At 39.2% G+C, this 22,959-nt stretch overlaps 1 long non-coding RNA gene across 1 annotated transcript; it reads left to right on the forward strand.

The window, feature by feature from the left end:
- The first annotated feature begins 1,264 nt into the window (after positions 1–1,264).
- On the forward strand, positions 1,265–12,409 carry LOC121993670. The gene is made up of 4 exons (XR_006115356.1): positions 1,265–1,643; positions 1,727–1,854; positions 2,290–2,351; positions 12,150–12,409. It is a non-coding gene; the product is annotated as an uncharacterized LOC121993670 (long non-coding RNA).
- Positions 12,410–22,959: the final 10,550 nt, after the last annotated feature.

Consider the following 22,959-nt stretch of genomic DNA (forward strand, 5'->3'; position numbering starts at 1 on the left):
CACTTGTAATACAGTTGGAAATATGGATAGAATAAAGAGATAGAGAAAAGGAGATTTTATATATATATATATATATATATATATATATATATATATATATATATATATATATATATATATATATATATATATATATATATATATATATATATATATATATATATATATATATATATATATATATCATAATCTATATAATAAAAAAAATGAAATAAATATATATATATATATATATATATATATATATATATATATATATATATATATATATATATATATGTATATATATATAATATATATATATATATATATATAATATATATATATATATATATATATATATAATTGGTCTCTGGACCGTTCAGGGATATTCCTGATCGGTCTACAGACCGATCAGGGAAACTCCTGATCGGTCAGGGAACCTCCTGACCGATCAGGGAAACTCCTGATCGATCCTGCAGACCGATCAGGAGGTTCCCTGATCGGTCACCAGATCGATCAGGAAGGTAACCGCACTAAAATCGCAAGAAATGCACCGCAGGCTAACATTCCTATATATATATATATATATATATATATATATATATATATATATATATGAGGAGAGCCTCTTTTTACATGTGTGGGTGTGTAAAGTGTGTAAATTCATAACTCAGATTTATATTAAATCAAGTTGACTCATGTGCGAGTATGACTTGCGCGTTGAATGCTGGACCAATCGAGAAAAATTTGTCCAAGTAAATAAACTAATGTTTTATCTGAATTTCTTTTTGCTACCTGCTCAAGAGTTTAATGGAAATATTAAGTTCATTAATGGTGATTCTATAATATCTCGATAATAATGGTTGACATTAAATCAATTAATAATGATTCTGTATCATTTCGATAATAATGACTGACACTAAATCTATTAATGATGATTCTATAACGATAATAATGACTAATATTAAATCTACTAATGGTGATTCGTCTTAGCGATAATGACTAACATTAAATTCATTAATAGTAATTCTATAATATCTCAACAATAATGACTGACATTAAATTCAACATTGAATGATTATAACTTGGAACAACCATTTGAGGAGAATCATTTAGGTTCAAAGGAGACATGTTTGGAACAACCGTTTAAGTGGGAGTCTATTGCGAAATTAACTTAGAGTTTAATTAAATTTAATCCTAAGTATTTAATCAATGCTACAGTGACCTAAAGCTAAAACGTCGTTTTCTACTCTCCTCGTTCCCGATTTTCTTCCTCACGTACGCCTCTGTCCCTCACTCGAATAACCTCTCTGCTCTGCACTCGATCGCCACCGGTGTCGCCTCCCTTCTCACGATATCGATCACCTGACGCTGAGCCACACTGATCTCTTGGGCTAGCCTCTCCTGCTTGGATGATAGCTCCAACCAGGAGCTGACCCATGTGGCGGCAGCCCGCAAGCTACATCGAGCCATGCCCTAGCTTTGGGTAAGGCCGCCATCGCCATTCTCTTCACTCCGCCTATTCCCTAACCAATCTAGTCAGTCATCGTTTCCATTCCCCTCTCTGTCGCGGGATGCCACAACCCACATCGCTGACTCCATTGGTCGTAGGTACCGACTGTGGAATACCCGACAGCTGCCACTCATCCGGTCACGAGAAGGTATGGTGTGCCACTTTATCTTTGTTCATTTCCCTCCATGACCGCCGGCCACTGTGTTCATCCGATTGGCTTGCTGGTTGCAGATCTAGGGCTCTAGCGACCATCTTCTTGACAGAATCCCGAACACCACAGTAGGCTGGTGATCCCTGAGGTGTTGTGTGCTGCTGGGGTCAGATTGGAAACTGCCGGATCCCAACTTTGTGCTATTGAGGTAACAAAATTAACTCTAGCTAATGTTTTGAGTGATTAATCTGTACTTAGTGATGATTTGGGGTTAATTGGTTTGGGGGAAGCAGTTTCATCTAGTTTTAACCACCTTATCTAGTAGTGAACTTCTCCAGTCGTGAGTCTATAGCTGTGTAATCGGATTTGGGTGAGTTTTAGGTTAATTCGTGCTTAAATTAAATCCATTTTGGTTATTGACTCGTTAGGGTTAACTGAAACCAATTGGATTGTGAAGTAATTAGGGTTAATTGAGGATTAAATCTAATCTAATGAAGAGAATGGGATTAGAGAGACTTAAACAACTATTCGGGGAGTAAGTGAAGATCGTTTTGTCGATTAGGGCTACCCTAACTAGTTTAGGAAAAATTGTTTTAGCTATTTAATTCGTATAATGATAGCTAAATTGCATATGCTGATGCAGGACACTGATTAAGATGAGAAACACGACGTGGGAGTTATCTGGCACGGATTACGCTCACAGAGGTGGTTACTTCTTTCCATGTTTCTATAGTACTTTGACCTTAATATATGACTTATTACCTAGATAGGTAGTTTTATTTGTAGAAGAATCAGTGACCAACTAGAAGGGGGTTGAATAGCTTGGACATCCCCAAGTCGATTACTTTCCTACAATTGTTAGTTTGCGCAAGCGAAAATATAAAAACAATGAAAACAATTAAAGAAGGAACACAAATGCTAACAAGCTCGATGTAACGTGGTTTGGAGATTGCTTGCTCCTACACCACGACTTCTCCTTGAGGTGGATGAACTATTAATCCTTCAGTGGATTAGTCTCCAGCAATCTTTGGCTAGAGCTTTTCTTTCTCGGTGGAGCAAACCTCTCACAAAGGTCTCTTACTCTTTCCAAGATGAAACTTAGGTTTGGAGAGGAAGAGAGGACTTGGAAGCTTTGGGCAAAGACTTAGGAGTTATTCAAAAAGCATGAGTGAACTCTTTCATGTCCCAAAGCTTCCTTTAAATAGGAGAGAGTTGATCAACAAATCAACTCAACTCAGCATCAGTCGACTGGTCCATGGACCAGTCGACTGATGTAGCCGTTAGACATAGCCAACGACTCTCTACAGAACTCATTTTTTGCCAACGACCATATACCAGTCGACTGGTCTTCTCAACCGACGAGCACAAAACCTTTTTGTGCTCTTCGTGAATTTGGACCAGTCGATTGGTACCTTACATTCACTCACACTCATCTTTTCGGGAGTCGCCTTTGAAGCCCTCTTCCTCGGCCTTCGCCCCTCAGATGCACCGAGCCCTTGACTCCTTTCCATGCACCATTCACATTGCCTTGAAGTCCATTTCCCTCAGCTTTACTCCGTTGTTCCTCGTCCGGCGGCCCCTCGGATATCTTCCACCATCCTTCATCGACTCAAGGATCCGAACCCTAAATGAGCTTCCCAAACTTAGCCGCACCAAGTTCCTCATGTGTTTAACCAAGTCCTGCAAGACTCAAACACATATCAAACACATATGAAAGCCTAAGTTAAACTCTTTGATACACACATCAAAATCATGATCATACCGATCAAACCTAGGTCGATTGTATCAACAATCTCTTTCTTTTTGATGTGTGGCAATATGTTTAAGTTAGACACAAATAATAACTTTGAAAATTACAAGCAATATGTAAACATGAAGTATAAAACCCAAGCTCCCCCTTAACATATGCTCTCAACCTTAATTTTCAAGTTTTGCACACAAGTATGGAGAAATAAAGTTTTCTAACATAAACCTACCAATTGCTCCCTCTTTGACACCATCAAAAAGATTGTACCAAACAATCATACACTATATGACATCAAGTTTGATCAAATTTTGATCAAAAATTTGATTTCAGAAAGCAAACAGAAGCTGGTACCAGTCGACTGGTAACTGATGCAGTCGATCGGTACACAAGCAACCCAAATTTCAGCCTTCTAAAGCTAACTTCAGAAATGCATAAAAAATTCCAAAAAATTTGAAAAATCATGAAATTTGAAAAACATATTTCTTAAAATGTCCTTTAACTAAGAAAAATATATTTTCATGAAAAGTCAAAGTATCTTTGAAATTTTGATCAAATCTCAAAAATCTCGAAAACATGCAAGTTTGTATCAAATTAAACCCTAGTTTTGAATTCATATGTTGCAAAATAGCTATTCACTGTAAATAAAACATAGAATTGTTTTCAAAATATTTGAAATGTCCAACTATAATCTATGGGCAAGATGTCCATTAATTAAACATTTACTTTCCCCATAGTTGGCCTATGATTACTAAAAAATTGATACATTTCATAATTCATCAAAATGCTATAAGCATAAGTGAATTATTTGTATCATCCTATCATCTCACATTTATGTTTAGAAATAGAATGCAATTCATTGTGAGATAAAATGAAGGTAACCTCTACTTAGCCTTCATGAGGTTATATTCAAGGCTAAGTGCTCCCCCTTAAGTCTCAAATTAATCATTAGAAAAAATTAGAATTATGACTATCATGGTTGACTTGATCCAAAATCCTTTAACCCTTGAGGATTGATTTTGGCACCCAATAGAGGTTCTTTCTAATTGAGTTGACCAAATACTCCTTGGGGATCCATTTCCTATCTATGGTTTTTGTTTTTGATTGTCCCCTAGCAAATAAACAATGATAGACTTTCTAATTTTTGAGTTCATTGTATCCTAGCCCCTTTTTGTTAAATCTTGCCCTTTGGCTCCCAATAATTATGCTTAGGGTATTTGAGCCAATTTCAAATTTTCTAAGGGCTTTGCTAACGTATGCTACATTTTCCCTTAATTCCCTATTTTCCTCTTCTAGACATGAATCATTTAAAATTGAGGAAGAAGAAGCATGCACATCATTACCCTTAATAAACATGGATTCTAATTTTTTCCTTAAGCATGCAAATATCATTTTTCAAAGATGTGTTCTTTCTTTTTTCCTTAAACAAATCATCATTTGTACTTGAAATAATTTTAATTAAAACATGGGGAGGAAGATTATATATTTCACTTACCGAGAAGTCCGAATTCGAAGTTTGACCTCCCCCTTCACTTGAGCTCCCTTCTTCATCTTCACTTGAGCTCTTTCCCTCTTCATTTTTGGATGAGGTGGAGGTTACATCATCAATTCCCATTAGAGCAAAATGAGACACATGGTGCTCTTCTTCCTCAGATGATGATGGATCATCTCATATTACTTTTAGGTTTTTGACCTTCTACCCTTTTTCTTTTGACTTCTTGTCTTCTTCCTTCTTCTTTTCTTCCCTCTTCTTCAAGAGGGGACATTCATCCCTTATGTGTCATTCTCCTTGCCAATTGTAGCACTTTACCTTCCTTCTTCTACTTTTGCCTCTTGAACTTCTCCTAACATATGATTTGTTAGAATTAAAATTCTTAAATGTTTTTCTCATCTTCCTTACCATATATGCCTCTTGATCGCTATCCATTGAGACACTTGACTCCTCAGAATCGGAAGATGGTGGAGATGGAGATTTCTTCTTCTTCCCCTTTCCCTTGTTTGCCACAAGGGCTACTCCTCTTGATCTATGGGTTTCTCCATCTAATCCTTCAACTCTTGTTTCATGAAGCTCCATTGTTAAGAAGAATTCATCTAGAGAAGATTTCTTTAGATCTTTTGAAATGTAGAACGAGTCTACAATTGAGATCCATGTCGAGGTTTTTAGGAAAGCATTGATGGCTTTCATTATGATGTCTCGATTTATAAGTGTCTCACCTACACTTGTTAGTCCATTTAAAATTTTCTTAATTCTAGAATGTAAACTTGATACCTTTTCTCCTTTTTCAAGCTTGATATTGGTGAGTTGAGTTCGAAGGAGGTCTCTTCTTGCTAATTTCACTTTTGATGCCCCTTCATAAAGGTCCACCAGCTTTTCCCATAGTTTCTTGGCACTTGAGTAGTTTCCAACCCTTGTCACTTCTTGTTGGGAAAGAATATTTAATAGATGATGTATCGCTTTTGAATTTACTAAATGTTCTTCTCTTTTCTTCTTGCTCCATATTATTTTCTCGAGTATCTCATTGTTGTGATCCCAAGGCATTTAAAAATCATTTTCCATGATTAGCATAATATCAAAATCGATTTCAAAAAATACCTCCATTCTCTTCTTCCACTAAGAGAAATCTCCTTCGAATTTTGATGGGTGAATGTTTGAGCTGGCCATTTGATGATGTTGCTCTTCTTGGCGATTAGTCCATTGAAGGGCGTCCTTGCTCTGATGTCACTTGTAGGAGGATCGGTGGCCGACTAGAGAGGGGTTGAATAGCTTGGACACCCCTAAGTCAATTACTTTCCTACAATTGTTAGTTTGCACAAGCGAAAATATAAAAACAATGAAAACAATTAAAGAAGGAACACAAACGCTAACAAGCTCGATGTAACGTGGTTCGGAGATTCCTTGCTCCTACTTCATGATTTGTCCTTGAGGTGGACGAACCCTTAATCCTTCGGTGGAATAGTCCCCGGCAATTTCTGGCTAGATTTTTCTCCTTCTCGGTGGAGCAAACCTCTCACAAATGTCTCTTCCTCTTTACAAGATGAAACTTAGGTTTGGAGAGGAAGAGAGGGCTTGGAAGCTTTGGACAAAGACTTATGAGTTATTCAACAAGCATGAGTGACCTCCTTCGTGTCCCAAAGCTGTTAGGATGTATACTAAAAGCCTAGCTTTTTGTATGAAGATTTATTGAATGAACATTTATTTTGAATAAGAATCACATTGGTCGAATGTCTGCATTTAGTTAAATGTAGTTGTACATTTAATTTATATTGTAGATGACATAGTGTGAGGTGTCACACAGAAGATCATATTATCAGTTCCTTATAAATTATAAATAGTAGCTCACAACCAAGATGGATTGGGACAAACCATTAGATGGTTGTAGTATAATTTGGTACTAGTTTATCTTGACTATAAAATTACACTAATACACTATATGTGTATTAAGCAGGACCATTTGAGGTTGTTCCTTTTATACTGATTACATAAAAGAACATAACCTCTGTTATTATGGATGTGTGTACTCTTAATCCTGATATAATAACAAGCACATATACTTAGTATTTATTTCTTTAATTTATCAATGGGTGAGATTTATTCGTTAAATCATCAGGTCCGATAAGTTGGGAAATAATATTATTTATATGGCGTGTTGTTGATTTTAGAAGGAAACTGTGTCCTAGTTATCTAGGTTGATGATGCCCTCTTGAGGAGCTCATAAGGATTGCCATGTAAACCCTGAGGTGGACTTAGTCTGATATGACAATGAAGTTGAGTGGTACTACTCTTGGAGCTAGATATTAATTAAGTAAATTGTCAGTAACTCATTTAATTAATGGGCATTCGATATCTTAAACACAGGGAGACTAATGCACTCATAATAAGAAGGAGCCCATAATGTAATTTGGGATTGATGCGGTAGTTCAATAATAACTCTTTAGTGGTATGAGTTATTATTGATGAACTTGAGTTGGATGTTCGGGTCGAACACAGGAAGCTCAAGTCCATCAGGAGGGCAAAATCAATTTCTCCTCTAGGTCCCTGTTGTAGCCTCTTAATTAAAAGCCTTTTTATCCACCCGAAGCCCAGCTTCTTACCCAAGCTAGGGGCCGACCACATCCTTACTTGGTGCCCAAGCAAGGGGTTGGCCAAGCCCATCTTGGTGTCCAAGATGTGGCCGGCCAAGCCTTGCTTGGTGCCCAAGCAAGGGGCCGATCATAGCATGATAGAACATGAGATTTTATTTAAAATTAAATTTTGGTAAAATCTTTCCTTTTTTGAAGCCATCTACATGGTTTTAAAAGAGAGTTTTAAATTTTAAAATCTTTCATTTTATAGCTATTTACAAAGGATTAAAAGAGAGATTTTAATTTTGCTAAAATCTTTCCTTATTTGTAGTGTTTAAAAGAGAGATTTTAATTTTGATAAAACTTTCCTTTTTTGTAACCATGATTTAAAAGAAAAGTTTTAATTTTAATCTTTTCTTTTTTTGTAGTCATCTACAATGTTTAAAAGATAGAAATTAATTTTAAAACTTTCCTTTTGTAACCATCACAATAGGAAATTTAAAAGAGAGAGATTTTAATTGTTATTAAAATTTTCTTTTTTGCCATGACTAAAGATTATGAAAGAGAGGTAGATGGTGCCTTATGGGTAACACACAACCTAAGCCTCCTCTTCTATTACTTTGTGGTCTGTCCTTCTTCTCCCTTTCTCCCTTGAGTTCGGCGGCACATATCCTCATCCTTGGTGGCCGGTTGTGTGGTGGAGAAGAAGAAGAAGAAGGAGGCCTCTTCACCTTGTTTTCTTCCTTAGGGTCGGTGACACATCAAGTGGCATCTTCTTATGGCCGGTTGCTTGGAGAGGAAGAAGAAGAGTAGGAAGTTTCCTATTTTGGTTTCCCTTGGTGGCCGAATTTCTTGGAGGGAGAAGAAGTTGTTATTGGTGCGGGAAGCATCCGACGATCGAACCATTGTTTTGATAATGGCAAAGAAATTCAAAGTTAAGGTTATGTTGTTATCTAACAAGGTTCATGGAGCTTGCAGGAAAGTCCTAAGTGGTACTTAGGCAAAAGTCCTAGCTGCGGTTAGGCAGGTGGAAAACCCTAGGGGGCGGTAACCCTAGGTTATAGGAGGCGGTAACCCTATGCGGAAAGTCTTGGCGGGTCGAGGGCTTCAGACAAAAGTCTTAGGGGGTGGTAACCCTAGGTGGAAAGTCCTGGTGTCGCGAACCAGGTGGAAGACTGGACGAGCCGGGAAGCGGGAGTCCAGTAGAAAGTCCGGAAGCATCGAGTGCCGAGCAAAAGTCCAGTCGATCTGGAGGATCGAGCTAGCATCAGGTAACTCTCCTGAGAGGAGTAGGTGAGGACACGTTCCCCACAGAGGGAACAGTAGGCATCGGGTCGACCTAGGGTTTTCCGGTCGAAAATCCGAAGTCAGACCCGAACAGTCTGGAGACTGCCAAATTTATTTCTATATATTATCGTTTGTGTTCTAACTTTGTTTTGTAGGAAACTAATATTTTTATGTAGGGTTAGGTCTGACCGGGATCAGTCGACCGAACATTGGGATTGGTCGATCGAACCCCCAAGCCAGCAGATCAAACTTCTAGAGATTGGACCAGGCTCAACCATAGGATCGGTCGATCGAACCTTGGGATCGGTCGACCGAACCAAGGATCAGTGTCGACTGGATCATGCCAGGTTGATCGGGTCAGAGGAGTTGATCGGTCGATCGAACGAGGGGATCGGTCGACCGAACCGAGGATGAGACTTGACCAGATCGAAGCGGAGTGAGTGGATCAGATGGGAGAAGACCGTCTGATCGGTTGACCGAACGCAGGGATCGGTCGACCGATCCGCCTCGGGTCAAGCCTAATCCTGAAACTTGGGGATCTGGATCAGCTTCACAGAAGCTATAAAAAGTAGCCTCAGAAGCAGTCGAAAAGATAATCTCGAACAGAACAACCCGTGCTCTTCCGTGTGCTGCTACAAACACTCCAACAACGCTCTGCTACTCCAACGAATTAAAGCTCCAAAGTTCTTTGTTCTCATTTCATTGGTATAGTTTTTTTAGTTATTGCACTTAACTGTAACTCAAATTGTAATAATCTTTTTCGATATTATAGTTGTTGCCCATCGAAAGCGATCAACGATCGTGGGCCTTGGAGTAGGAGTCGCCCTAGGCTCCGAACCAAGTAAATTCTTGGTGTCCTCTGTCTTCTGTGTGTTTGTTCTTATTTCTTTTATCTTTCCGCTGCTTTAACTCAATACGTTGTTTTTTCGATTCCGAAACGCGTGAAATAGCCATGAGCACTATTCACCCCTCTAGCGCTTTCGATCAAACAGTTGTTTGGGTGGATTTCATCTTGGTAGATTGTCACCCACACGACGTCCAAGAGAAGGAGAGGAATACAATAGAAGATCAAGAGGTCTTTTAGTTAAAAAGAAAGGTATAACTAATTAATTGTTTTCGCTTCAAATTAATTAGTTTATGTTCTTTATATGGATCCTGAAATACCAACACAAGAGGCTAGCGATTTCGTGTTTCGTTTTGTGTTTCGATTTAGTGTTTTGATCTTGTGCTTCTATTGAAATCTCTGTAGTTAAACCTAGGGTTACTGTAAGAAGTTTAAATATTCAATTTCTTTGAAAGGCTTTGTCTAGGAAGTGGTGGATGGTCCCATACCCAAGAAGGTCAAGTGTCTCGCCATGTTTAACCTGGAAGCCAATCTTTGAAATAGATATTTAATCAACTTTTGTAACATTGGATGAACTTGGATTAATAATGTGAAGTATCATTTGCAATCCAAGTTTTAACTACTGAAAACACATGAGTTGAACTTGAAGTAAAAAATGTTAAGTTTCGTTTCCAATTCAAGTTTAACTCATGAGGAACACATAGGTTGTTAGGAAAGTTCTGTGCTTGTACAAATTTTTGTACAGGGGAAGCAGAACAGAATTTCGAGTGACCAACAAAGTTCTGTGCTTGTACAAAGGTCTCTTCCTCTTTACAAAATGGAACTTAGGTTTGGAGAGGAAGAGAGGGCTTGGAAGCTTTGGCAAAAGACTTATGAGTTATTCAACAAGCATGAGTGACCTCCTTCGTATCCCAAAGCTTCCCTTAAATAGGAGGAGAGAGTTGATCAACAAATCAACTCAAATCAGCATTAGTTGACTGATGTAGCCGTTAGACACAACCAATGGTTCTCTATAGAACTCATTTTTTGACAACGACCATATACCAGTCGACTGATCCTAGGACCAGTTAACTGGTCTTCTTAGTCGTTAAGCACAGAACCTTCTGTGCTCTTCGTGAATTTGGACTAGTTGACTGGTCCAAGTACCAATAGACTGGTCCAAGTACCAATAGACTGGTCCAAGTATCAATCGACTGGTCTAAGTACCAGTCGTCTGGTCTAAATACCAATCGACTGGTACCTTGCATTCACTCACACTCATCCTTTCTGGAGTCACCTTTGAAGTTCTCTTCCTCGGCCTTCGTCCCTTAGATGCACCCGAGCCCTCAACTCCTTTCCCTGCACCATTTGCGTTGCCTTGAACTCCGCTTCCCTCAGCTTCACTCCGTTGCTCCTTGTTCGGCGGTCTCTTGGATATCTTCCACCATCCTTCACCGACTCACGGATCCGAGCCCTAGGATGAGCTTCCCAAACTTGGCCGCACCATGTTCCTCATGTGTTTCACCAAGTCCTGCAAGACTCAAACACATATGAAAGCCTAACTTAAACTCTTTGACACACACATCAAAATCATGATCATGCCGATCAAACCTAGGTCGATTACACTAATAGTATTTACCTTGACTCTATTCGTATTATTTCATGAGCTTGATACTTGGATGATTGATCTTTGAGATGGTTGATTTCATATCTATATATCTCTTGTTGCTATCTATGATATTTAGTAGATATTGGATATATTTTTTTTTCATTGATTGCTTTATGTATATGTACTCTATTGGATATGCTAGTTATACTATAGCATAGTTGTTTGCTATATCTGTGGTGATGATTATTTACATCTTACTCATCATAACATGCATGCTAGCAACTATGTTTCCCTTGTGGTTGAGAGAGTCGTTGGCCATTGCTACTCACTCAACCACTTGGGGTAGTATGCTTGGAGTAATTGAAACTTATCTTGACATGTCCAACTCAATTCACTTAGGGATAGTGTTAGCTGGAGTTACGAGTAGCAGGGACCTCGTTGCTATGTAGCTAGATAGCTACTCAACAAACTGTTCACTCGCACCACTCAGGAGTAGTGGTTGTTGGTAGTGTGTATAGTTATCATTATCCGAGCCTCCTGACTATACAGGGGTCATGGTAGTTGAAAGGTGGGTGAGAGTGACCATGCCATGCATATACATATGATATGTGATTGCATATGCTTGTGATTGATTATATCTATATATCTGTGATATATTTACATATGATTGAGATACGTCATTTGCATGTACTTGACATTGGTCTGCTTATTGGTAGCTGGATAGACCATATACGATACTTTAGTAGATACAGATAATTCTATTGTAGCTCTCTTGCACTTGCATTTATTAGGTGCTTGACACATCGTTCAGGTATGGACACTTATTATGGCATTACTATTATGCTTATTGATTGCTCACTATGATACTGTATACCTTTGGATATCTAGTTATATTATGTTCATGCACTATCTATCTTATATCTGCTGGGTCATTTGGACTCACCACCCTTTTATTGGTTTTCTTTCGCCAAGGAACAGGTAGGGGATTTATGAAGTTGCTTGGAGCATCCTGACTATCAGTCTCATTAGTCTCACGTCACATTTGAGGATGATTTCTATCTTTTTATCTTCTGCTTTATTTCCCTTTTGGTCTATGGACCTGGACCGGGTATTTAGCCTCGTGGCTTCATTTTATTATTTTAGTAGTCATTGTGTAAGCTAGAGTCGGCTCGCAGTAAATTATTTTGTGGATTTGCGTTCGTTATTTTGGGACTTATGTTGTGTTTTGTTTCAACCGTGTGAGCTGTTTATCAACTGTGTGGTTGTGTTTACTTCTAGTCATGTGAGCTACTTATAAACTACGTGGTTCTATTTATATCTAGCTGTGTGAGCTGTTGATATCTTGTGAGTAGGCTTGTGGCATCGTGTACATATTTCAATTGTCACGGTTACAGGGAAGATGCTGCCCAATTTTTGTGACAAATACCCTCTAGGGCATGACAAATTAAACTTAACTTAATACAATTAAAATTATTTAAAACTTAAATTAATTCAATTAGACTTAAATAAAACTTAATTAATCTAAATTTAAGTTAATCCAAAATTTAAGTTAATTAACTCTAATTTAATTAATCAAATATGTACTAAATTATTAAAATGAGTTAAATAAACAATAGTTAATCAATATTAATAATAATCGATCTAATTTAGTTTTGAATTTCTTAATCAAATTAAATGTACAGTAACTTAAGAATTCGAACTTAAAAGTTTAAACTTAAGAATTTGAATTTAATTAACTTAATTCAACAATTTGAACTTAATTTATTCTTAACTTAATTAATAAAATATTAGTAACCAATTATTTCATTTAGTCTGAAATTTAATTTTTATTTAATTAACTTAATCTGAGATTAATTTTTCAGGAATAATTGATTAATGATTAATTTAAATAATTTTATTTTAATTAAACTTAATTAACAATTAGAATGAGTGAATAGAAAATACTAGTTTTTCAAAATAATATATTTTCTGAGAAATCAATATTCCCAACACTAAGTCTCTTAGACACTTAAGTAGAGCGGATTGTAGGTAACAAGGGTTACCAGAGGTATTGACTTAAGAGGGAGTGTTAACTTATGGGGCGGGGCGGGGCGGGGGGGGGTGTGAATAACGCTCGTGGCTTTTAACGTTTTTTTGGAAATCACTATCGAGTAAAAGTGCAGCGGAATAGTAGTAATGGAAATCAATCACTAACACTTTTATTTACTTGGTTTAGAGCTTATGATGTTTCCTACTCTAAGGCCCGCGATAGTCGATTGCTTTCATTGGGTAATCCACTAATAGTTAGAAGTATTACAAGGGATATCTCGATTACAACTTTAAATGCAAATATATAAAACTTACCGATAACTAAAGATGTGGAGACTTGAGCTTTTGGTTATCGGAGTAGCGTTTGGGCATCATAGGGTTATTTTCGGAGTAGTTGCAAGAGTGAATGTCATTCTAATTGTTGTGTCCAAGCTGTTGGTCGAACCCTCTTTTTATAACCCACTCCGGGCTGGATCCCTCCCCGGGTGCTTAGATGTGCTGACATGGCGTGCTCTTGTCGAAACTTCATCCGAGAAGTTTATCCATGTCCAGGCACCCGGACCCCCTTCGGGCACCTGAACCATTGACGTGGGTCAGCTAGTCAATGCGTGACACCGTGGTACGAAGATGAATTTTTACTGGTTTAGGCACCTGGAGCAACTCCAGGCTCTTGGATTGTCCAGGTGCCTCGATGACGAAAGCACCTGCCCGAGCGCTCCCTCATCGCCACTGACCTGAGTGCCTGGAGCAATTTCGGGCGCCTGGACATCCAGGCATCTAGACAAGCTCTCGGCGCTCAGAGCCCTATTTTCCAGCCATTCAATCACTTTCAATCACCTACACCACAAAGTTAGAAAAAAAAGTAATAATATGCAAAGTAAAGTGAATTGTGACAGTCTCTAGACTGTCCGGTCCTAACTTTGAGTTTCGTTGAAACTTTAGGTTGGACCGACGTCCTTCTGGACTTTTACTCAGCATCCGAGATTTCAGGACTTTCACCTAGTGTCCTCGACCTTAGGATTTCCCGCCTAGTGTTCACTACTCCCAGGACTTTCACCTAGTATTCTCGACCCTAGATTTTGCCCAACGTCCTCGACTTACCAAGACTTTATCTAGTCCCATGGACCAGAACTTCATTGCCTAGACACAGCTAGGACTTTCCACCTGCCTTGTGTCCACTAGGACTTCTTTGCCTAATCTCAACTAGGACTTTCACTTTGTCTAAGATTACTTAAGACTTTTTTGCACACTCAGCTAGATTTGTTATATCATAACACAGCTTAACTTTCACTACAAAAAATACCATTTTTACCGACTGAATATTCCGTCGGTATATGACATTACCGACGGAATACCGACGAAATTTATGATATCGGAAGTATTTTAGTCGGCATTCACTTTACCGATGGAAAAGTATATCCGTCGGTAGGTACCGACTGAATATATAATTCCGTCGGTTTATTACCGACTGAGTTTCTTACCCATCGGTAAAAAACAAACGGCGGTAAACGAAGACTCTCGATGGAAACAGTGATTCCGTCAGTGTTTACCGACGGAAACAGTGATTCCGTCGGTAGTATGCCGACGGAACAGTGATTCCGTCGGTAGTATGCCGACGGAACCCCTGATTCCGTCGGTAAACACCGACGGAATCACTGTTTTCGTTGGTGATTCTCGACGGAATCAGTGATTCCGTCGGGAATATATGGCAAAAAACACTGTGTTTTTCGATAATTTACCGACGGAAACTATAATTCTGTCGGTAAAAAACTGGAAAAAATTTGGAATCCAGCCCCTATTTTGCTCGTTTCCCATATACAAATTTAATACAAATACAAACCATCACAAGCGATGGCATCACAAACACAATCCACACAATATATTAACAACATACAACAACAAGATCACAATATAAATCAATCCACAATCTCCAAAATACAACATACAACAAATATATAAACATAACTGAACGACAAATAGAAAATCTCCAAACTATAATAAAATCTAAGTATCAAGTTCTCACAATCATAAGTATCTAAAAGTATATAAGTGAACGACAAATACAAAATATCCAAAATACATACCATGATACATCACTTATACATATATCCGAATATAATCCTGTAAAAGTCAAATACAATATATTATGATTAGAATAAATCAATGCAAATATAATATAACTCAAACATTGTTATATATAACTAATTTTACTTGTAAAAAAAAAATACCTGGATTATATTTTGGATAACCAATAATAGTGGTGATGGTGAATGTATCAGTATGAACTCCTGAAAAATGTAAAAAACTTTAAGATAAGCATCTAATAATATCCCAATACAATAAATATATTTGACTTAATGAATTTCTAAAAAAATCTAAAAAAAATCAAGTTATAGTTAAACATACCTCAACAAAATCTAATCATCAGCGGGTCTGGGTCTGATGGGTCTGGGGTCTCCTCTGACTGGGGCTGCTGTGATGGGTCCCATCGTGCAATGATTACTTGCATCTGGGCCAATGCCTGCTCCTGTGCAGCCCACTTCTTCTCCCACTTCTGATCCATGGTAGTCATCTGAGTCTTCAAGTCTTGGTTTTCTTTTCTTAATGACTCCACCTCAGAAGAAGAAGAAGAGGAACTCGCACGACCCCTAGGAGTCCTCAAGCGATCAAATACCACCTTGGCCTGGGAACCAAGGCCGTAGAGGGAGGAGTTCTTTGTCCTTCCACCCACAACATCATAATAAATTTTATTTATTTCCTGGGTGGATAGATCCGGTGACTCCCCTCCCTCTACTGGTGGATGAGATGCCTGAGCAACCCTGCTTGTCATTTCCTCCTGTGTAGAAAAAATATACAATTTATATATTATACACAATTATTAAAGCTAATTAATCATTATTAAAGATTAAATATAAATTGCAAGTTAATAATTCAAACCCCAATGTTCTTTGATCGATCATCAATATATGTGCCATCCTTTCTCTGGTGAGTTTTGAGAAAGATCTCCAAGCAAGTGGGTTGTCTTTCTAAAGAACGCTCCTGCATGCACAAATAAATTTGGCTAAAATTATACAAGTTCATTAATAAATAAAAATATAATTTATATAACTTTAAATTAAAATCACCAGATCCATAGCGTGCTTAACAATGGATCGAGATCCTGATGTATGCAGAGCAGATCCGGTACTCGGGCCACCTGGCTCTGTATTCCTATTCGCTCGAGCTTTTAGAGCTTTTGTCTGCCATCTTTCTGCAGACCAAGTGGCCGTCCATGCACTCCAAATCTCGTCGGATACATAAGCAGGCCGTGTGCCATCCTTTCTCACATAGTATAATAGGTCTTTGTACAACTTGGCACAATAAATATTCCAAGTTTTTGCAAATTCTACCTCGTGCCCCTCCTCCCATGTATATTTTTTCTGCAATTTAAAAATAAAATTTTAGAATATTAAAGGATAAATATAATGTACATATTCAATTTACTTACCACAAATTCTTGATAATAGAAATCCTTAGTTCCAACATCTACATGTCTCCATGTAGTCCCAGATATGCAGACTCTTTCCTTAAATTTCCATGTGATATATGTGGATACTCGATGGCCGTCGGGAGTAAACCTACATATAAGCAATATTAAGACATAAGATATATGTTATAAATAAAGAACTTGAATTACTAATAATAAAAAAATACTTACGACTCTCCAACAACCCTAAGTACGGTGGATCCACGGAGTGGTGCTGGAAGATCTGCCATGAGACCTTATATCTACAAAAACATATTACAGCACATGATAATAGGTCTTTAATAACATGATAAATGAGCAACAAAACATGATTAAAGCATAACTTACTAGATGAATAATAATGCTAAAATTTAATCAATGCTAGTCTCTAGAAGCATTTCTACTCAACATTAACAGTGTGTAAGTCGTCGTCGCTAGACTCTGTTAGTTCAAAAAAATCCTCACTGCTGGATTTCTCTCCATCATCTATCTCCTCGTCAGTGGCATTACCATCTACAAGTAATTGTGATGTAGATTGGAGTTGTGAATCAACCGAATGTCTCTCTAGTTCGTCATTCTGAAATGCATCATGGTTTTGAGCAGTAATAGTGTTCGACATTTCTATGGTAGAACGAGACTTCAATCGACAAACAGACAACCATTCACTAGCTCTTCTTCTCTTCGTAGGATATTTAAGATAGACAACCTGACCCGCTTGTATTGCAAAAATGAAAGGTTCAAACTTATTAAACCTTCTGTTTGCATTAACCTCTACTAAATTATAATTTGGATGTATTCTGGTACCTGTTCTTGGGGTTGGATCATACCATGAACATTTGAACAACACACACCTTTTTATCGGTAATGCAGGATACTCAACCTCTATAATTTCCTCAAGTCTACCATAGTAATCAAACTCAGTATTATTGGTGTCGATAGATCCTTTAACGCAGACACCAGAATTAAAAGTTAATCTCTGCGAATCTCGTTGTCTCACATGGAATTTGAGACCATTAACATAGTAACCCGAATAGACCATTATTTGGCATAGGGGTCCAGATGCAAGATTCAATATTCTATCATCTTGTACATTAGATATTCTTCGGTCTTTCACCTATCAAAATAGTAATAAGAAAAATTAGGACCGAATTTATTTTAATAAAGAATTATGAAAATTTCTCTAACTCACATATATTTGAAACCATAATACAAATTCGGTCTATAACTTTTCAGCAACCTTACTTGCTGTCATTGATGGATTTTGAAGATGTAATTGTTGCTCATACAAGCTTTGAAAAAAGGTAATTATAAGAAAATTAGGATATCAAGCAATTAACTACAACAAAATAAAAGCTTGATTAGAGAAGTTAACTTACTTTATGTAGGGTTTGACCTCATCACAGTTTAAGAGTATATATGTTCTTGCAGCATGGTATTCTTGTTGAGTTAACCATCTAGAAACAGATGCACCCATTGGTTTACCAGAAAATTTGAAAATAGAAAGCATCGATGGATCTATATTCTGAGTATCATCGAAATTTCTTGTTGGTGCGGGAAGCATCCGACGATCGAACCTAAGTTTTGATAATGGCAAAGGGATTCAAAGTTAAGATTCTTTGTTATCTAACATGTTAAATGAGTGTTTCAGGAAAGTCCTAACTGCGGTTAGGCAGGTGAAAACCCTAGGGGGTGGTAACCCTAGGTCCTAGGGGGTGGTAACCCTAGGTGGAGAAAAGTCCTAGCTGCGGTTAGGCAAAGGGAAAACCCTAGGGGGCGGTAACCCTAGGTCATAGGGGGTGGTAACTCTATGCGAAAAGTCTTGGCAGGTCGATGGCTTCAGGCAAAAGTCCTAGGTGGTGGTAACCCTAGGTGGAAAGTCCTGGTGTCGCGAACCAGGTGAAAGACTGGACTAGCTGGGAAGCGGATGTCTAGCAGAAAGTCCGGAAGCGTCGAGTGCTGAGCAAAAGTCCATTCGATATGGAGGATCGCACTGGCAGCAGGTAAATCTCCTGAGTGGAGTAGGTGAGGACGCGCTCCCCGTAGAGGGAACAGTAGGCGTCGGGTCGACCTAGGGTTTCCGGACGAAAATCCGATGTCAGATCCGGACAGTCCGGAGACTGTCATAATATTCTTTATCATATTCATACTGTTGTTTTATGCTATCTTTGTGTTGCAGGATATTGTTTGGGACTAACATGTCTTGCAGGTACAAAATAACGAAGTTTTCCCTCGGATGAACAGTGTCCGAGGCGCCTCCATGGAGCTTAGAGGCGCCTCGGGTGTAAAAGCTGACCTGGCCGCGAAGCAGGGCTGAACCTCGGTTGGCTATGGAGGCGCCTTGGAAGGCGCCTTGAAGACCTATGAAGGCGCCTTCAAGGTGATAAGCGCAGAATGGTCAGCGCTCATCTGCACGGTGGACTTGGAGCTATGGAGGCGCCTTCGGAGGCCTTCAAGGCGCCCTGGATGCCCTTTATAAGGGGACTTCGAGCAGCATTGAGGAACAACAACATCCAAGCAATTCTTCTGCATTCAACGGCTAACGAACTCATTCCGAAGTGCTGCAACTCTACACCGACGACCTGGAGCTTCAATTTGGCAGTTTAGTTGTCAGTATAAAATTATATTTATATTCTTTATTTTGCTTCTTGTACTTAAACTTGTAAATCTATTTGAGCCTATAGTTGTTGCCCACAGTAAGCGATCAAGGATCGTGGGCCTTCGAGTAAGAGTCGCTACAGGCTCCGAACGAAGTAAATTCTCTGTGTCCTTCTGTTTGTGTTTCTTTATTTTATTCCGTTGCGTTTTAATTACTCCGATAGTTTTGCGATTCGAAAAATGAATTAGCCGCGAGCGCTATTCACCCCCCCCTCTAGTGCGTCTCGATCCAACAATTGGTATCAGAGTGGGGTCGCTTTGAACTGGTGCAACCACCATTCAAGCATTTTTTCGTGGCTTTGTCATTTTTATAGGGTAAAAATAAAACCTTACGCCTTTCATTTTTTCCCTCCAAAATTATTTTCAAAAAATACATTTTCATCCTTTCATGGTTTATTAGTATTGATAAAATATTGAATTTGACAAAATTTGAAATAATATTTTTAAATATTTTTTAATAATATTTTATTATTTTTTCTCGAAACTCGTAAATTTCTATTTCTATCCTTCTACCATACTACTAATCCAGGATTAAGTCCTGGGACAAGGTTTTTGCTCACTTTTTTGTGCAAGATTCAATGGCTCTCCAAGAAGGCTATAGCACCACTCGACCACCGCTCTTCTCCTACGAAGACTTCGGCTACTGGAAAGGCCGAATGGAGTCGTACCTACAAACCGAGTTCGATGTCTGGATGATCACCAAGACTGGGCTCGAAATACCAACTGACGGCGCCGGCATGCCACTACCGTTCGAGAACTGGGACGCAAACCTTATAAAAAAGGTAGAAGCAAACGCAAAAGCAACGTATACACTTCAGTGCGGCTTAACGAATAAGGTGCTGAATCGCGCCGGCCCATTCTCAAGCGCCAGGGAGCTGTGGGAGAATCTGATTCAATTACACGAAGGTACCCAAGTAAGTAAGCATGTTTTAATTAACGAATTATTTGAGCAGACTAATACTACTCCGGCCGAGAAAGGTATTGCGTCATTTGTGTTAGGATCTTGGGATGGCTAGAGAGGGGGGGTGTGAATAACCTCCACTAAAAGTCAACAATCTCCTCACAAAACTTTGTTAGTACAGCGGATATAAACAAGAACAAAAACTGATGCAAGGAAAGAAAACCAACCAACACTAACAAAATGATGTACGAGGTTCGGGGATAACTTGCCCCTACTCCTCGGCGTGTCCGTAAGGTGGACGATCCCTTGATCTTTCGGTAGATCACACCCCGGACAAATTCCGGCTAAGAATCTCTCCTTCTCGGTGGAGTAACCTCTCCACAAAGATCACAAAAGTAGATTTGAAAGTGAAGCACAATTACTTACAGAGTGTGGCTAAAGGATTGAACAGTTTAACTTACAGCCACGAAGCAGAAAAACAAAGATCGAAGGAATCAGCCAAGAGCTCAACAACACACACAGCCTCTTGCTTGATCGACAGAGAGAGTTTTTCCAGAACCTTAGCAAACCTCTCTTCTTCCTTCTTCTTATTCTGCTTGCTTACCGTAGAGAATCGCTGTTACCTGTATCGGATCACTGCAACCAAACTAGGCATCGCCAATCACTCTTGCTCCTCACCTGGTTCTCTGAACTCACACCAATATCATCCATGGTCTTCTCTGGTGTCTCTGAGCTCGAACCAATGAGCAAGAGTCCAACTGATCGCGGTCAGTGAACGTTGAAGCTCGAATTGCATCACTTGCAGCGAAATACAGCATAAAGGTCACTTGTTCTTATTCTTCTGATGGGGCTTCATTTGAAATTAACCAATGGCATGATACCTGCAACCTATAACTTAAAGATCTCACAGCAGATAATTCGATCAGATGAATCAGAAGTGAATCAGAAGTGAATCAGCAAAATCAGAGAAGCAGCAGACACAAACGACATGTTGTGGATCGGTCAACAAACTGATCCATAGATCTCTGGACCGATCAGGGTTTCTCCTGATCGGTCTGGAAGGAGTCTGATCGGTCTGTGGACTGATCAGACTATGGGTGGATCGGTGCACAGATCGATCCCCCCCCTCGATTCTGAGCTCCGTCAATTGTTGCTGATCGGTCAGTAGACCGATCAGATAACCCACAGAAGCTTCTGTGTGGTAACTGATCAGTCCACAGACCGATCAGATAACCCACAGAAACTCTCTGTGTGGTTTCTGATCGGTCCATAGACCGATCAGAGACTTCAAGTATCACTGGATCGGTCTGTCGACTGATCCAGTCACACAGAGTATCACTGGATCGGTCTGTTGACCGATCCAAAGTCCCTGAGTTAGTTTTAGAGCTTCCCAGCCCTAAACTCTAACGTCTTCTTGGTCCAGAGAACGAGCTACAGAGCCCTCTCTGACCGAGTCCGGAGAACGAGCTGCCGAGCCCTCTCCGACTTCGTCCGGTCCAGAGAACGAGCTACCGAGCCCTCTCTGACCTAGTCCGGAGAACGAGCTACCGAGCCCTCTTCGACTTTGCGTGCCAAGTATCCGGACTTGGACTTTTCCTCTCCTCATGATCAACCTTGATCAATAATCAGTCTGAGTTTAATTAATATTTGATACAAACTTAAATCAGTGTCAACATCAAAACAACAGCCAGGTCAGACTGTATCAACAATCTCCCATTTTTTGTTGTTTGACAACACGATTTAAGTTTAGATCAGAAATGTTCATATTTTCATATTTCCCTAATTTTAGGGGAATCAAGATCCTCCCCCTAAGATAGATATAACACCATGTAAGGATAGGGGAATCAAGGTCCTCCCCCTAAAGCCAAGCTTTCATTTATCTCTAAACTTAGTTATTCTCTCCCCCTTTGTCAAACACCGAAAAGGTGCGAATTAGGTAATAAAACTTCAAAAGACTCCCCCTTAACTCATACTTTCTTTTTCTTAATTCACCTAGAACACCCTCTAAGTGTATTATAAGACAGTGATAAATGAATAAGAGACATACAAGACAAGGCATATGAGTAGCATATTAAAAACCAATAAGGAGCGAAACATAAAGAAAGAAAATAAACAGCAAACATAGATGAAATGAACAAGCATCCAGGTCAGACATAAAATATCCAACAAGCAACATCCAAAAAACATAGACAGTCAAAATAACATCATAGAACAATGTATATCACTCAGCCTCCTCATCATGAGGAGCATCAGCATCATCAACGGGAGGAATGAGTCCCTGAGGTGGCACGCTGCTGCTCGAGGATGGATAGCCCGGGAAATCCTGCGGAGGTGGGTATCTGGCCATCCAATCCATAATCACCTCATGTGTCGCCAGCTGCTGACTGCGTAAATCATCGTAGCGCTGGTCCCATGAAGCTCAGCAGCTCATCGTGTCGATCAAAGCGACTCTCCAGCTCGGCGATCTGCCAGCGCAGATCAGGATCGGCCTCTCCATCATCAGCAGCAGGAGGAGCAGCAATGGGAGCAACCTGTCGTGGAGGTCCTCGTGGTAACTCACCTAGTGCTCTCCCATCCTTCCACCGGACGTCCCCATTTTGTCCTATGATTCCAGACTTGGAAAATGTCCGCTTCCCAAGTCTGCAATCCTGTCTGACCATCTTGATTATTCTACCCTTAGAGACATCAATCTGAAGGGT

The sequence above is a fragment of the Zingiber officinale genome, chromosome 6A (genome assembly GCF_018446385.1).
Source record: "Zingiber officinale cultivar Zhangliang chromosome 6A, Zo_v1.1, whole genome shotgun sequence".
NCBI lineage: Eukaryota > Viridiplantae > Streptophyta > Magnoliopsida > Zingiberales > Zingiberaceae > Zingiber > Zingiber officinale.